This window comes from Bos taurus, chromosome 21, assembly GCF_002263795.3.
Source record: "Bos taurus isolate L1 Dominette 01449 registration number 42190680 breed Hereford chromosome 21, ARS-UCD2.0, whole genome shotgun sequence".
NCBI classification, from domain to species: domain Eukaryota; kingdom Metazoa; phylum Chordata; class Mammalia; order Artiodactyla; family Bovidae; genus Bos; species Bos taurus.
In genome coordinates this window covers 60639231-60655707 of record NC_037348.1, presented here as the reverse complement: position 1 = coordinate 60655707, position 16477 = coordinate 60639231, and positions in this window count along the sequence as shown.

Sequence of the window (16477 nt, the reverse complement as noted above, 5' to 3'; positions counted from 1 at the left end):
CTAATCCCTGAAGCAATCAAGTGAGGTCACATAATCCCCGTTTACAGACAAGGGACATGAGGCACAGAGAACATAGGTAATTTGCTCAAGATGTGCAGCTGCTAAGAAAGGGAACCAGCTTTGGTCTCCCTGGATCCAAACCCCATGTGCTTCTCTCTGTATTGAGTTAGCTCACAGTCTGGAGGGGAGGGGAAGGAAGAGAGGTTTGTCACAACATCAATAATAATAGCTCACAATTTTTGTGAGTATGTTGTTTACTAGTTTTGTTGTTGTTCAGTTGCTAAGCTGTGTAAGACTCTTTGCAACCCCATGGACTGCAAGAAGCCAGGCTCATTTGTCCTCCACTATCTCCCAGAGTTTGCTCAAAATCATGTCCATTGAGTCAGTGATGCCATCCAACCATCTCATCCTCTGCTGCCCCCTTCTCCTTTTGCCTTCAGTCTTTCCCAGAATCGGTATCTTTTCCAATGAGTCAGCTCTTGGCATCAAGCAGCCAAAGTATTGGAGCTTCAGCTTAGTATCAGTCCTTCCAATGAATATTCAAGGTTGATTTCCCTTAGGATTGACTGGTTTCATCTCCATGGAGTCCAAGGGACTCTCAAGAGTCTTCTCCAGCACTGCAGTTCAAGAGCATCAGTTCTTCGGTGTTCAGCCTTTTTTCTGGTCCAACTCTCACACCCGTACATGACTGGTGGAAAAGCCATAGCTTTGACTATATGGACCTTTGCTGGCAAGGTGAGGTCTCTGCTCTTTAATATGCTACTAGGTTTGTCATAGCTTTCCTTCCAAGGAGCTAGTATCTTTAATTTCATGGCTTCAGTTACCATCTGCAGTGATTTTGCAGCCCAAGAAAATAAAATATGTCACTGTTTCCACTTTTTATTCCTTCCATTTGCCATGAAGTGATGGGACCAGATGCCATAATCTTGGTTTTTTTGAATGTTGAGTTTCAAACCAGCTCTTTCATTCTCTTCTTTCACCCTCATCAAGAGGCTCTTTAGTTCCTCTTCATTTCTGCATTAGAGTGATATCATCAGCAGAATGTGAACTGAAAACTTCCAGACATACAAGCTGGGTTTGTACAGGGGAACCAGAGATCAAATTGCCAACATCCGTTGGGTCATAGAAAAAGCAAGAGAATTCCAGAAAAACATATACTTCTGCTTCATTGATTACACTAAAGCCTTGGACTGTGTGGATCACAGCAAACTGTGGGAAATTCTTAAAGAGATGGGAATACCAGACCACCTTACCTGTCTCTTGAGAAACCTGTATGCAAAGTTTCCCAGTTCACACAAAGAAAAGGTGATAAATCCAGGCGACAAATACGGACAGAACTGTGCTCTGCTACACTTTCCTTATCAAATGTAAGGTGCTTGGACAACACAGAGATGTCCAAGGCAAGATTCTCGCAGTGATGGTTAATTTCTTGTGTCAATTTAACTGGGATATATGAGTGAGTCCCCAGTATTTGGTCAGATATTATCCTGTGTGAGAGAGAGGATGTGTGTGTGAGAGAGAGGATGTTTCTGGATGAGATTAGCATTTGAATCAGCAGTCTGAGCAAATCAGATTCGCCTCCCCAGTGTGGATGGGTCTCATCTAATCAGTCGAAGGCATGAACAGAAGAAAAATGCTGAGTAAGAGGGAACTCCCACTCTGAGCTGGGACATGAGCTTTTTCCCGATTTTGAATTCAAACTAAAACATCAGCTCTTACTGGGACTTAGGTCTGCTGGCCTTCAGAGTGGGACTATACACCATCAGCCTTCCTGGGTCTCCAGCTGGCCACTGCAGACCTTGTGATTTGTCTGCCTCCATAATAAAACAAGCCAGTTCCTTGTAATAAATCTATCTATCTGTCTATCTATCTGCTGCTGCTGCTAAGTCGCTTCAGTTGTGTCCAACTCTGTGTGACCCCTGAGACAGCAGCCCACCAGGCTCCCCTATCCCTGGGATTCTCCAGGCAAGAACACTGGAGTGGGTTGCCATTTCCTTCTCCAATGCATGAAAGTGAAAAGTGAAAGTGAAGTCGCTCAGTCGTGTCCGACTCTGAGCGACCCCATAGACTGCAGCCCACCAGGCTCCTCCATCCATGGGATTTTCCAGGCAAGAGTACTGGAGTGGGGTGCCATTGCCTTCTCCAGTCTATCTATCTATCTACCATCTATTAATCTCCTACTGGTTCTGTTTCTCTGGAGAGCTCAGATTAATACACACTTTCTCTCTAATATCACAGGCAAAAGCCTCCAGGCTTCACTGCATATTCCTGACTCATCCCCAGCTCACCACTGTAAAGGCGAGTCCCAGGCCTCACTGGTGGGGAAAACTGAGGATCTTGCCACAATCTGTGACTTCAGGTCTCCTGGCTCTTCTGACCTTGGCCATTCATGTGACATTTATTGTCTTCCCTGAAAGTTTGCTGTTTTTGAACTCAATTTGGCAGCAAGGCAAGAGAAGGAGAAAAATGCAGCTCCCTGCTTTTGAAGACTGGATGATGAAAAGAGGAAGTAGAACACCCCAGGTGAAGGCAGGGAGCTGCTGAGTGAGGGTCAGGATGGAGTTTCCCTGTCTGAAAAGTCCAGCTGGTGTCATTAAAAGCAATGAAATCATGCCATTTGCACCAACATGGATGGACCTCGAGATTGTCATACCGAGTGAAGTAAGTCAGGCAGAGAAGGAGAAATATCATATGGCATCCCTTACATGTGGAATAGAAAAAGAAATCATACAAGTGAACTTACTTATAAAACAGAAAGAAACTCACAGACTTAAAGAACCAATTTATGGCTGCTGGGGTTGGAGGAAGAATGGGGGAAGGGATAGTCAGGGAGTTTGGGATGGACTTGTACACACTGGATTATTTAAAATGGATAACCAATAAGGACCTCCTGTATAGCACACGGAACTCTGCTCAATGTTATGTGGCAGCCTGGATGGGAAGGGAGTTTGGGGGAGAATGGATACACGAATATGTATGGCTGAGTTCCTTCACTGTCCACCTGAAACCATCACACATTGTTAATCGGCTGTGCTGCTGCTGCTAAGTTGCTTCAGTCATGTCCGACTCTGTGTGACCCCATAGACAGCAGCCCACCAGGCTCCCCTGTCCCTGGGATTCTCCAGGCAAGAACACTGGAGTGGGGTGCCATTTGTACTCCAATACAAAATTAAAAGTTTAAAAAAAATTACCGTGTCTAAAATGTATACTACCAAGTATAAAATAAACAAACGACAAGGGCACATTGTACATTATAGGGAATAGCCAGTATTTTATAACAACTTTAAATGGAGTATAACCTATAAAATTTTGAATCACTATATTGTACACCTGAAAATAATAATTATAAATCCACCATACCTCAATAAAAAATAGTGCTAAATGTCATCAGAATTTTTTAAAAGCCCAGCTCTGTCAACTGGTGTTAGTTATGATGGGGGAAAGGCCATTCTCGCATCCTTCCGCTGGGGAAGAACTGGGCTGGGAGGAGATGCTCCCTGGGTCTGAGGGCAGCCAGGGAAGGCTGACTTTCCACTGCAAATGGTGACCCCTGGTCTGAAGGGGTCAGTGACAGCAAGCGTGAGCTCCCATCGCAGAAGGCTGGGGTGGGGGCGGGGGTGATAGTGTCAGAGTGAAAAATGGGCCTCGCTGCAGCTGAGCGTACAGGGCTCTCCAAGGATAAGCCAGTCCTTGGCTGTGTTTGGAACAAGACAGGGACAAGGCCACCTTGCAAAGCCCAGATTGTCAGTAGAGGGAAGGCTCCCTCCACAGAAGGCCAAACCCCCTCTCAGCCCTGGCCCCCTCTGTGTTCCTCTCCTGCAGAAAGCTAGGAAAGGCCAGCAGCTGGGTTGGCCAGCCAAGGGAGAAAGGGCCAGGCTGTTGAGAAGGGCTGGAGCTCCGTGGAGGGAATGTGGCTGCTTCCTGAGAAGGCCTTAACTTGGGCTGTCCAGCCTGTGTCAGACCCCTGTTTTCTTTGAATTTCAAAGAATCCCAGAGACATACCATCCCAAACCCCCACCCACAAGATGGAGAAACTGAGCCTGAACTTGACACCAGACCAGGTGAGGAGCCCTTCTCTGAATTTAAATCCACCATGGCCTTTATCATGCTAAACAGACCACCTGCTTACCACATCCTTCAGAGATTCCATTGTCTCCAACCATCTCTGAATTGCCAGGCACTAGCAAACAGCCTGGAGCAGAAACAGCATTTCACAGGCTGTGTGTTGAGGGATTTAATGCAAGTCTGCAGGCTGAGGAGTGGGGCATCCTGAGCTTGTTCAAGTGAGGAAGGCCAAACTAGCCACTTTGTAGCCATTATTGATGCTACAGAGTGACAGAATAAATAAATTCCTGGCTTAGTCTGGGCTTCCCAAGTTATGATAGCAGTAAAGAAACTGCCCGCCAATTCAGGAGACACAAGAGATGCGGGTTCAATCCCTGGATCAGAAAGATCTCCTGGAGAAGGAAATGGCAACTCACTCCAGTATTCTTGCTTGGAGAAGCCCATGGACTGAGGAGCCTGGCGGGCTACACTCCCTGGTCACCAAGAGTCAGACGTGACTGAATGACAGAGCACACAATTAGCCTAGCGTGTTCTGCTGTCTTTCTAATTGCCTGGGCTTGAGTGGTTCCAACAGAGAAGGCAATGGCACCCCACTCCAGTACTCTTGCCTGGAAAATCCCATGGGCGGAGTACCTGGTAGGCTGCAGTACCTGGGGTCGCTAAGAGTCGGACACGACTGAGCGACTTCACTTTCACTTTTCCCTTTCATGCATTGGAAGAGGAAATGGCAACCCACTCCAGTGTTCTTGCCTGGAGAATCCCAGGGACCGGGGAGCCTGGTAGGCTGCCATCTATGGGGTCGCACAGAGTCGGACACGACTGAAGCGACTTAGCAGCAGCAGCAGCAGCAGCAGCAGCAGCAGCAGCAGCAGAGTGGTTCCAAAGTCAGATCGTCCAGTGATTTTCTTCATTTCCTGTCCGGTGCTTGCTGGAAATGTGGGTCCTTCCATGTCTGCACCCACTAAAGTCCTCTAATGACTCCCTCGGTTCCAAATGGATCAAAGTGCTCCGGCCACCTCCACAGGTACCGAAAAGCAACTAGTTACCAGGAGCTTTCTGACACTGCTTGCGTCTGAACAGAGTTTGCTATCCTGCCAGCCTAGTTGGAGGTGGACCCAGGCATTCATCCACACACATGCATTTTCAGGAGGCCAACCACATGCGCAGCACCAGGGAGGGACGAGAGATCCAGGCCTGGCCCTCCAGAAGTTCACCTCCCAGCAAAGAAGACAAAATCATTATCGTGTGTGTGGAATGGGGCTTTCTGATGTGGCTTGTTAGAATCCAGACAAAGCGTGGTTGTCCCAGCCTGAGGGAGAAGAGAGGCTGCACCCAGAGGAGGAGATGTTTAAAGAGTAAATAGTTATTATCTGAGAGCTGAAGACCGGGAAGAGCCTCCTGGCTAAAGGGAACAGCGTGTGTGGCTGCTCAGAGTCATGAGAGGATCTCTGGGGAACCATCGGTGTCAGTCTCGGTGTGCAAAGGAGGATAACTGCAGACTGTAAGAAGGGTGGACGAGCAAAAACTAGTCAGGGTTCCCGAGCTGGGGCATCCCCAGTGGCTTAAGAAGCAGTTTGGACCTTTACTCCATGGATTCCAAAAATGCCCTTAGAGAGTTTTAAGCAGAGAGTAATGAGGTTAAGAGCTATGTTTTAGAAGGTTCGCCCTGCCTGTGGTGTTGAGCTTAAAAGGCTCAGGGCAGTGTCTGACGTGTAGCAGGTTCTCAGCAAATCGGTTCATCTGACACCTTCTAGCCCCTTCCCTCAGCCTTCGAGGTCCTAGATTTATCCCCTCTTTTTCTGCCCCCAGGGGCCTCTTTACATTTTTATTTCCGTCTTCTACAGTGGCCTGTCCTATCCTGCCTGCTCCGGGTTCTCTGAGTCTTTCCAGATGAGTGACGGGGAAGAGTGCAGGGGAGGACATTTAAATGCTGTATCCGGGAAGTTAATAGGGCTGTGATCTAGACCTGCAGGAGAGGAGCCAACTGATTTGAGAGACCGGGGACTAATAGTCACGGTTCCACGCTAATCAATTTCCTGGAATCCACCCCCAATGAACCGCTACCTCAGAAAATAAGGGCTATCTGGAGAGTTGGCCCAGAAGGATCATTGGGCCCACAAAGTTTCATAGTAGAGGAGGACCAATTGCTCAAATCTGCTCCAGTGAAACAGAAAATTTCCTAGTAAAGGAAGGAGGAAAAGCCAGGAGAATAGCCTTTGATTTTGTGCTGAATTCACAGTCAAAAGCCTCACAGAATGAAGAGAGGCAACCACTGAGCCCTTGGGGAGAAGGCTTGAAATTGCCAGAAAAGCAGAAACCATCCAAGAGGCTTGGCAGTGGCAGTGATGACGTGAGGAGCTCAGATGTTTTGTCCCTCGCCAGGCGCTTAGACTGCAAACTGTCCTGACGATGCTCTCAGCACAGCCGTGGGGGACAAACCAGGAGAAGCCGCTCTGTCCACCCAGCAGGTCTCTGGGGGTGTCAGCTGTGGTGCTGGCCCACGTGACAAGACTCTCCCCCTCCTGCTAAGTTGACCTTAGTGCTTCTAAGCTACAAGATTATGACTATAGAGACACAGATGTAGAAAGCAAACATACAGATACCAAAGGGAGAAGGAGAGATGGATGTTTGTTTGTTTTCCGCTTTAAAATTTTTTTTTAATTGGAATATAGGTGTTTTCCAATGTTGTGTTAGTTTCTGTTGTACAGCACAGTGAACCCGTTATACGTATACATGTGTATACATGACATATATTCACAATGTGTATGGAATGGGCTTCCCAGGTCGCACTAGTGGTGAAGAACAAGCCTGCCAATGCAGAAGACTTAGGAGATGCTGGTTCAACCCTTGGGTTGGAAAGATCCCCTGGAGGAGGGCATGGCAATCCTTTCCAGTATTCTTGCCTGGAGAATCCCATGGACAGAGGAGCCTAGCAGGCTACAGTCCATAGGGTCGCAAAGAGTTGGACATGACTGAGCAACTAACACACACACACAAACACATATACACGTGCGTGCGTGCACATGTACAGAATAAATGACTAATGAGAACTTACTGTAGAGCACAGGGAATGCTACTCAGTGCCCTGTGGTGACCTCAATGGGAAGGAAAGCCAAGGAAGAAGGGATACACGTATACGATAACCGATTCACTTTGCTGCACAGCAGAAACTAACACAACATTGTAAAGCACCTATTTTCCAACTTAAAAAAAAAAAAAACAGAAAACAAACAAAAATCAAACAAATTGTATGTGTAAAGCATGGGGTGTCTGCTGCTGCTGCTCTAAGTCGCTTCAGTCATGTCCGACTCTGTGTGACCCCATAGATGGCAGCCCACCAGGCTCCCCCGTCCCTGGGATTCTCCAGGCAAGAACACTGGAGTGGGTTGCCATTTCCTTCTCCAATGCATGAACGTGAAAAGTGAAAGTGAAGTCGCTCAGTTGTGTCCGACTCTTAGCGACCCCATGGATTGCAGCCCACCAGGCTCCTCCGTCCATGGGATTTTCCAGGCAAAAGTAACTGGAGTGGGTTGCCATTGCCTTCTCCGATGGGGTGCCTAGTAGGCACTAAAAATTAAATAATTTCCTCAGGCCTCTTGCAGTTGAAGGTTAAAGGGCTATGCTCCAGGCTGCAGGACATATGAAATTTGTTCTTTGTCTCTGTTCGGACAGATCCTGGCTGAAAAGTTATCCTCCAACTTATCAGTTGTGCTCTGAAAGGTCAGCCTCTGCTAGAGTTCAAAGAACATGATGAGCACACATCACCTCCCCTATCCCTAATCCTGAGGGCCTCAGAGCCTCCTGAGACCTTCCCTGGACCAAAACGCTTCCTCTGAGTCTGTGATGGTTGGTCTTATGGCCTTGAGAACCCAGGAAGACCTAGATGGTATAGAAACTCCTCTGGTTGGGTGAGTGAAACTCCTCTGATTGAAGGCAGGAGGAGAAGGGGATGACAGAGGATGAGATGGTTGGATGGCATCACCAACTCGATGGACATGAGTTTGAGTAAGCTCCGGGAGTTGGTGATGGACAGGGAGGCCTGGCGTGCTGCAGTCCATGGGTCGCAAAGAGCAGACACGACTGAGCAACTGAACTGAACTGGTTGGGTGAAGGATTCCTGTTCATGCCACAGGGGTGGGCAGAACCTTCTCAACCAAAACTGGGCAGATGGCTCAACTGGCCGGGCAAGCTGTCCTTACAGAAACTACTGCAGAGGCCGGGGGTGGAGTGGGGTGGGGGAGGTAGAGGAGCGAGGCAGGGCGATCTGGGTTTACAGCTCGGTCTCTGACTTGGGCGTGTGACTGTCCCTCTCTGAGCTGTTTCCTCATCTGCAAGGTAGGGGTAAGGGCACCCTTCTCACTGGGTCATTGTGAGAAGCTGAGATCAAGGGCATGAAGGGCCTACAGAGCGTTTGGGACCCAGAACCTGCTCAGAAGGTATTAGCTTCATTAGTTTGTCTCCCCACTCTGCTCCTTCCTAAGGAGCTTCCCCCACACTCAAGTTCTCCTTCTGAGGGCCCAGCCTCTGGTAAGTTTCCCCTGCCTTTTGATGGTGCCAGGCTTCTAACTGGCTCCAGTGATTTTTCCTGTTTGTATCTCACATGTGGGCTCTAGGCTCAATGTCACTACTAAGCTAGCCCGTCAGCACATCCTCCCCTCCGTGTAAATTCTGGGGAACTGTGGCTCCCATGTCCCTTACTTCCATTGAGCCCTGAAGAAGTGGGGGCATACGCTGCAGCCGTATCCACAACGTGGCCCCAACCCATTCCTGTTCCTCATGCCTGCCAAACCCAACCTCTTGTTGCCCCCAGACGCAGACACCACCCTGTGCTCTCCTGTGCCCACGCTTTTGTTCTTGTAATGCACTGCCCCACAAATGCATGCACACACACACACCTGTGAATTTTCCCACTCTTATCTCAAACCCTCTTCTGCCCCTGTAACCCTCAGCCAGCACTATGGTTGCAAATCTTTCGAGCACTGAAGTCACAACTCTTTTAGCCAACTCTGTTTAGAGGTTTTTGAAAGACTTCGGGAAGAATTTATTTCTTCTCCAGCCAGATGAAATGTCTTTCCCCTTGTTACCTGTATTAGTCTGCTAGGACGGCCAAAACAAAATACCACAGACCGGTGAATTAAACACAGAAATTTATTTTTCACAGTTCTTGGGGCTGGAAGTTCAAGATCAAGGTACCAGCAGGCTTGGTTTTCTCTGAGGCCTATGTCCTTGGCTTGTAGACAGACACCTTCACCCTGCATCCTCACCTGACCTTTCCTCTGTGCATATGCATCCCTGGTGTCTCTGTGTGTGTGTTAAAACTTCCTCTTCCACGAAGGACACCAGTCATACTGGAGTAGAGCCCACTCTAAAGGCCTTATTTTAACTTAATCATATCTTTGAAAGCCCATCCTTGAATATAGACACATTATGAGGACCTGGGGGTTAAGGCTTCAACATATAAATTTTGGAGTAGAAATACAATTCAGTCCATAATATAACCTTCATGGATTTGTGGTTCTTAGAGCCCTTGGCCTTGAGTTAGCATCATCTGTATGCTTATTCCATCTCCTCTACAGACTGCACTGTTCCAGAAGACAGAACCAAAATCCAATTCATACGTCTCTTTTTGTCAGTAGCAATAAATGCTCCTTTTCTCAAATCTCAATTTCAGACATACCATGTATGATGGCTAATTCTATACATTAACTTGACTGGTCATGGGGATCCCAGACACTTGGTCAAATATGATTCTGGATGTTTCTATGAAGGCCTTTTCAGATGAGACTAACATTTGCATGCATAGCTGGAATAAAGCAGATGCCCTCCCCAGTGTGGGGGTGGGCCTCATTCAACTCACTGAAAGCTGGTATCAGACACAAGTGGCTTCCCTGGTTCCTCAGATGATAAAGAATCTGCCTGCAAGGCAGGAGACCCAGGTTCAATCCCTGGGTTGGGAAGATCCCCTGGAGAAGGAAATGGCCACCCATTACAGTAATCTTGCCTGGAGAATTCCATGGACAGAGGAGGCTGGCAGGCTAAAGTCCATGGGGTCACAAAGAGTCAGACCTGACTGCTAATCCTCCTGAAAGTAAGGGAAAGGTCCATCTGCCTGACTGCTTTCCATCTGGGCCTTCAGACTTGAACTTGAACTGGAATTACACCACCAGCTCTCCTGGGACACTAGCTTGTTGACTGGATCAGATGAGCCAATTTGTTGTGATGTGAAATATGTTCTATTATTATTCATTATAATATCTTATGATATATATGTGTGTGTCTCCTATTGCTTCTGTTTCTCGGAAGAACTCAAATTAATACACCAAACTGGGACCACCACGGCCTCCATTCTTCCCACTCACTTGATCTGAGACCACCACTCCTGCACCTCATTGACCCACCAGGACCCCACCCCATTGCCCCTCCTGTCTTTCACTTTCATTTTTCACTTTCACTCACATTCTTGCTTCCCCGCCTTAGAATCCACATTCTTCAGTATAATGACCCCACTGTGCTGAAGTCTCAGTTCTCTCTGCTCATGTTCTGCTGCCAAAACTCCAGCCTTTCTCTTTTTGTGGAAGACGTTCAGTGCCTGTCTCTACACATTATTAGAAAACATAGCAGGGGAAGAAAAACACATAACAACAAAACACTAACTGCCCTGAGTGGTAGCTCTTTAAATTTTTATTCCTAAACCTCAAACAGCCTTTGGAACTTCTCAATGATCCTACTGGGGCTTCCCCAGTGCCTCAGAGGTTAAGAATTCTCCTGCAATGCAGGAGATGATGCAAGAGATGTGGATTAGACCCCTGCATCGGGAAGATCCCCTGGAGCAGGAAATGGCTACCCGGTCCAGTGTTCTTGCCTGGAAAATCCCACAGACAGAGGATCCTGGTGGGCTACAGTCCATAGGGTCGCAGAGTTGGACACGACTGAAGTGACTTGGCACACATACACAGCATTCCTACTGTATGTCCATAGCTGACTCATGGTCCCCTTCCAAGATACCACTTCATGTTTTTTTTTTCTTCTCCAACACCCTACCCCATCCACAGCCGTTATAGTCTGAATATATGCGTCCTCCACCAAAACCCACGTGTTGAAGCCCTGACCCCCAGCATGATAATATTTGGTATTCAGAGATGGGACCTTTGGGAGGTAACTGGGGAGATGTGGTGATGATGGTAGGGTCTATATAATGGGATTGGTGGTGGTTTAGTCGCTAAGTCATGTCCAACTCTTGTGACTCCATAGACTGTAGCCTGCCAGGCTCCTCTGACCATGGGGTTTTCCAGGCAAGAATCCTGGAGTGGGCTGCCATTTCCTATAAGAAGAACCCCCTGTAAGGTGGCTGACTACAAGCCAGACAGAGAGTCTCACCAGGAATCAAATCAGCTGGCACCTTGATCTTGGACTTCCAGGTTCTAGAACCTTTGGAACGGAATTGCTTTTGTTTAGGCCACCCAGTCTATGATATTTTGTTAAGGCAGCTGGAACAGACTAAGACAATCGCTGATTGTCTTTCTTTGTATTTTTTTAACAGCTTTATTGAGATGTAATTCACATATCACACAATCCAACCATTTAAAGTCTAAAATGCAATGGCTTATGTATATTTGTAGAGTTGTGTGATCATCACCATGATTAATTTTAAAGCACTTCCATCTTTTGGGTTTCTTCCCAAAAGAAACCTCATACCCATTAATGGCCACTTCCCACTTCCTCTCCAACCCACATCTCAGCCCTAGGCAACCACTAATCTACTTTCTATTGCTATAGATTTACCTATTCTGGGAGTTTCATGTAAGTGAAGTTATACAACTGGCGGTCTTTAGTGGCAGCTGATTTCTTTCACTCGGCACAGTGTTTTCAAGGGTCACCTATGTTGTGGCATGTATCAATAGTTCTTTCCTTTTTATTGTTGAAAAACAGTCCCTTGTATGGATATGTTTTTCTTTAGTCACCAAGTCATGCCTGACCCTTTGTGACCACATGGACTCTAGCCCACCAGACTCCTCTGTCCATGGGATTTCCCAGGCAAAAACACCGGAATGGGTTGCCATTTCCTACTCCGGGGATCTTCCCAATCCAGGGATTGAACCTGTGTCTCCTGCATTGGCAGGCAGATTGTTTACCACTGAGCCACCAGGGAAGCCCTATATGGATATATCATATGCTTTTTTCTTTCATTTTTCCATTCATTAGTTGATGGACATTTGGGCTCATTTTTTAGCTGTTAAAGGATAATGCTTGAACATTCGTGTCCAAGTTTTTGAGTGGATGTGTGTTTTTATTTCTCTTGGGCATATTCAAAGAAGTGGGTTCTACTTTGAGAAACTAACATAAGAGCAGTAAGGGGAAAAAAATACTGAATCTTCCTATCATGAAAGTCAACCAACCTGTTTGCCTTCATCCTGCTACTGTGGAAAACTCTGTTCTGGTTTCATCTAAGGCAGTCCTCTCCAGCTCACACCAGGGTTCTGAGCAATTTCCTACTCAAGGACTTTTGTCTCTCCTACATCACCACTTTTTCTTTCTCTGCTAGACCATTCCCATCAGCACACAACCATGCTGGAATATCTCCCAAATTCAGAAGAGCTCTCTTAGACTCCACTGCCAGACACACACTTTTTTCCCTCTTCCCATTCATATCAAAATCACTCAGGATCGGCTTCTGCTATCTCCACTTCCTTACCCCCTTTCCCCCTCAATGTTATTTGAGTTGAGCTATCTTGCTCTAAGACTCTCATCTTATTCCTTTGACTTTATTTACATCAATCTGCTTTCTGTTCCTTGAATGCACTGAGCTAATTCTCACCCCAAGGCCTTTGCCCTTGCTCTCCACTCTGCCGGAAGTGCTCTTCACACATCTTGTTTCATTACTTTGTCTCTGCTCAAAGGTCACCTTCACAGTGAAACTTTAATACCTTTCCCGATCAGTCTCTCCAAAATAGCTCCCGAGAATCATCACTCTCCCTCTAAGTCCTTGCATGGCTTTATTTTTTCTTATTCATTGTTATCTAGTTCATTGACGTCATCTGTTTACTTGTTCATTAGTTTATCAGTTCATCTCTTTCCCTAGAAGCTCGTGAAAGCAAAGCCTTTATCTTGTCCATCATGATGTCCTCAGTGCTTAGAAGAATGCCTCACATCTAATAGATATGCAGTAAAGTATTTGTGGAAAGAATGAATATGTGTCTGTGTCATCCACCTCAGAGCCTGTTGATACCCCATGGTATTTTTATTCAACTGAGAAGACTACAGGACATGGCAAAGTCAGACCTCCAGGAAAAGTCAGCGGGTGTAGGGTCTAGAACTGGGGTCTAGTTCTTGCTCTGTCATTAACTGTGATCACGGGTGAGACACTCTTGGTGCAAGCCTGTTTCCCATTTGTCCTATGAAGATGTCAGTTTAGATACCCTTTATGCTCCCTTCCAGCTTGGATGTCAGTGAATGAAATTGACTTGAACCACTCTAATGGCATTTCAGGATCAACAGAAGGAGAGGCTTGAACGAAGCAATTCAGCAACACCCTTCAAGTGACCCTCACATCGTCCTGGCCATCCCGGCACCTGTGGAGGCAACTCTCGTTAATGGGAACGATGCCTTGAGTAGGCACCCTGAGTCAGAGTGGCAATGGACTCCGTGGTACTGAGCAAGAATTACAATGACTCCAGCCCATTTAGATGTAAAGAGCCGCACAGACCCAGCTTTTCTTGCTGGCTTATCCTATTAGCCTTGAAGATCACAAACTGATTCACGTTGCTGCCAAGAAGGCTTCTGTCCTATAAATATGACTCAGGAATGCAGGTCAATCAGCTATGTGTCACATCTTCAGAAAAAAAATACAGTGCTCGCTTAGAGTTTAAATTCTGCAATTGCACTCCACATGTCACTTAAATTTATTTGCTATGATATCACCACCAGACTGCTATTAAAATGGGAAGGGATCGTCCGTCAGCCCTATAGGGATCACCTTCAAGAAAAGCCACAGAAAAAAAACGACCTGGTTCTCCTCATTAAAACTCTTAAGTCCTGAGCTTCTCCCTGTTCCTGCTGACTTTTCAAGTCCTACTGCTTGTCAAGGCAGCCTCTCCAAAGGATGGACGTCAGAAGGGCTGTGCTTACAAATGCAGAGGGCTCTGTTGTTTACAACGCAAGAGTTCACTCATTGTCACATTGGCCCTAACCTTTGATGTGGGATATCCCTGAATCCAGAGGAAATATCTGACCTTGAGTTTCAGTTTTGTGGCTTCATCACTGTATGGGCTTGGGAAAGCCACTTCCCTACCCTGGGGCCTCAGTCTAGCCATCTCTAATATGAAAGCATTCCCTGGGTTTCAATTTCACATCCCTAGATCCCCAGAGATAATCTGGAGGTTGACATTGAGACTCAAGAGCTGTTTTCACATTTCAAAACAGCACCTACATTTGTCCGTGACCAGGCCATGCAGGTTAATTACAATGTCAAGCTCCTTCATTTTGGAATGGAATCATATCAGCTCAGGTGGCAGTTTCGGCTCTCACACATGGTTTAGAAGCTCTTACTGACTGCCAGTAATGTCGCAGGATATCCTGGATGTTATTTTATTGCCTACCTGTGTCTGATTCAAAGAATGGGAGGAAAGAATCAACCGCTTTACACCTGGAGGTTTACTGTCAACATCCACCAAAGGAAAAGGTGGGTGAAGAAAGAGTGTGGGGATTCATTGTTGCTGCTGAAAATGTACCCCCCCCAACTCCCTTGATGAACTCATAGATTCTTTTTCCAGCTCTAAATTCTACAATTCCAACATTCGTATTCATTTGAGAATGTGTTTTTATCCCTTAGGGGAATATACTGGAGAGGATATTGTTGTCTCTTTGCTTTTTAAAACAGCCCCTTTTACAAGAAAGACACCCCCAGGCCAGAGCACAAAGGGAAGGCAATTTATTCCAGCCTGTATTACAGACACAGCAGTGTCACAGTCCTGAAAACAAATCAGCATGGCACCAGTTTAAAGAGAGATGTTTCAGATCATGCCCTCAAGTTCAGTAGCCATTGACTGTGCCGAGCAAAGACAGATTCCACCAGAGGATGCCTCACTCTTTCCAGGATCTGTGGATGGAACCAGGGGTTACGTTGACAATAGGACCCTGACCTCAGAGACGAGTGGTGTGATCAAGTCTCTGGCTTTCCCTAGCCCTCAGTCTCCCCCTCCGTCTGATGTGGGAGTTGAATTACAGTGGATGCCGTGTGCCCCTCGCCAGATCCCCTCTGCTTCTCCAGAGCCTCCGTTTCCCACCTGCTCTGAGTGTTAGCTGTTAACGACTCCTGGTTGCCCCCTCTCTGGAGAGCTGCCTTCAGGTGAAAGAAGCCACCTTGTCTAGAAGGTTGGATCCCAAGCCCTCTCACTCCCCAGAGAGGGGACGCCAATAACAGACTGATATGGGGGCACAAAAGTCCAGTCTTGGCCTCAATCTGGGACCAGCTTTGTGGTACAATTCACATCCCCGAGGCTGCCTGTGGACCAGATGGAAGCTAGACATCAGTGGAGGACCCATTCTTGCCTTGCTCCCTCCCCTGACCTGTCCCTCTCCCCTCAGTCCCTTTCTCCTAAGACATCTTCTTCATCACACTTAGTGTTCGAGAAGCCCGGTCTCAGGCTCTGTTTCCAGGAAACCAGAAGTAAGGCATTAATGCTTTAAAAAAAAAAACCCTTGCAAGTGGCTGATTCTTCACATATTCTCGGTAAGGGATTTCTGGGTTGGTTGGACTTCCCCTAGCTTTTCATCACCATCCTTTCTCAGCAGGAGGTTTTATTACTTGGTCATAATTCTCCCATCCTGAAATCCTGCGGTTCAGTCTAACCAGCAGGTTAAAATCACTATGGCCTCCACCTTCTTTTTGCTTCCTGTGTTTAATCCTATTAACTTTCCAGGTCAACCCTCCAGCAAGTACAGCTTGCTCTTTGACTTTCCAAATTATGTTCCTCTGTGATGCTCTCTGGCTCACTCATTCCTGGTGAAGTGGGGAGAGCCCTGGTCTGAGTGTTAGAAGGCCTGTGTTAGCAAATGGCCAGCCCATGGTCTTCCCGGGTGGCACTGTGGTGAAGAATCCACCTGCTAATGCAGAAGACAGTAAGAAACGCTGTTCCATTACCAGGTCGGGAAGATCCTTTGGAGGAGCTCATGGCAACCTGCTCCAGTATTCTTGCCTGGAGAATCCCATGGACAGAGGAGCCTGGTGGGCTACAGTCCATGGGGGTCACAAAAGGTCAGACACGACTGAAGCGACTTAGCAAATACAGCACAGGCCACGTCTGTGTCTCCTGCTCCTGTTACAACCTCGGATTCATCCTCTTTATAAAACAAAGGGTGTGGATCGGATCAATATTTATGGAAGTGTGATGAGAGGATCTCATGCCTGTAGATC